The sequence below is a fragment of the Perkinsus marinus genome (assembly GCF_000006405.1).
Source record: "Perkinsus marinus ATCC 50983 genomic scaffold scf_1104296948230, whole genome shotgun sequence".
Lineage (NCBI taxonomy): Eukaryota > Perkinsozoa > Perkinsida > Perkinsidae > Perkinsus > Perkinsus marinus.
This window is the reverse complement of record NW_003210248.1, coordinates 1-958: the sequence shown is the minus strand read 5'-3', so window position 1 is coordinate 958 and position 958 is coordinate 1. Positions and strand designations below refer to the sequence as shown.

The 958-nt window shown below is 47.9% G+C and overlaps 1 non-coding gene across 1 annotated transcript; it reads left to right on the top strand.

Annotated features, from left to right (window-relative positions):
- Window positions 1-713: 713 nt before the first annotated feature.
- Pmar_PMAR023192 lies at window positions 714-786 on the top strand. Its single transcript has one exon. It is a non-coding gene; the product is annotated as a tRNA-Arg (tRNA).
- The last annotated feature ends 172 nt before the right edge of the window (window positions 787-958 follow it).

Sequence of the window (958 nt, the reverse complement as noted above, 5' to 3'; positions counted from 1 at the left end):
TCAAAGGGAGAGCTCGATAGACGGTTGAGCAAGCGGTAGGGGGGCACCAATGTGGCAGGAACCTTCACATCTGGACCAAATCGATCCTGGATGTTCTTCTTGAATTTGTCGAAATCCTCCTTTTCTTGCTCAGACTCCACCCTACGGCGCTTTGCGCCCTGAGCAGCCTTGGCTTGATCTATAAGGGTCAGAGCATAGAGTTTGAAGGCTTCCTTGTCGGCTTCGGCAACACGCTCCGTCATCCTCTTAACAACTTCATCAGAGACGTTCGACAAGAGCAAAGTAGAAAGTATCTTTTCTTTGGCGAGCTGCTCTACCAACATCTCTTTGATGCCATCATCAACAACCTCTCCTTCGAGTAGAGGGTCAACAACATTGCGCCTAACAACAATTGTGCGGTCTACCATGGGAAAAAAACAAACAATATGTTGCTGTTTCTACAACATCTGCTTTGGTCTAGCCTTATTGAGGCACTCTTTAGCTAAGCTCGCAAGTTGCGAGTCGCAACACAATATTTGTCCCTCGCCGGTTTGGGTGGGAGTTCGCTACGAAGTTCAGGAAGACAGTCACTTTGTGACCAGCATTCGCAGTGAAGTTAAACGTCGCCAATGATCGGTTTTACCTTCGTTAAGGAGTTAACTCGAAGTAGAGTAATCACTCATGTAATCGGCGGAACAGTCACAGACATCAACATGATCGGTAGTTGAATCATCGCCCTGCTGGCCCAATGGATAAGGCGCCACCCTCCTAAGGAAGAGATTCCGAGTTCGATCCTCGGGTAGGGTAGATAAGCTCAGTGAGAAGCATTAGAGGACGACTCGATTGAGCTGGCTGTAAAAAGCACGGTGATGAGTGAAATTTTGAATGAAAATAGGTCAAATGGAGGAATAGTCGAACTTTGTGCATGGGTGTGTAGCTCAGTGGTAGAGCGGCTGACTGCAGATCAGCAGTCCTCGGT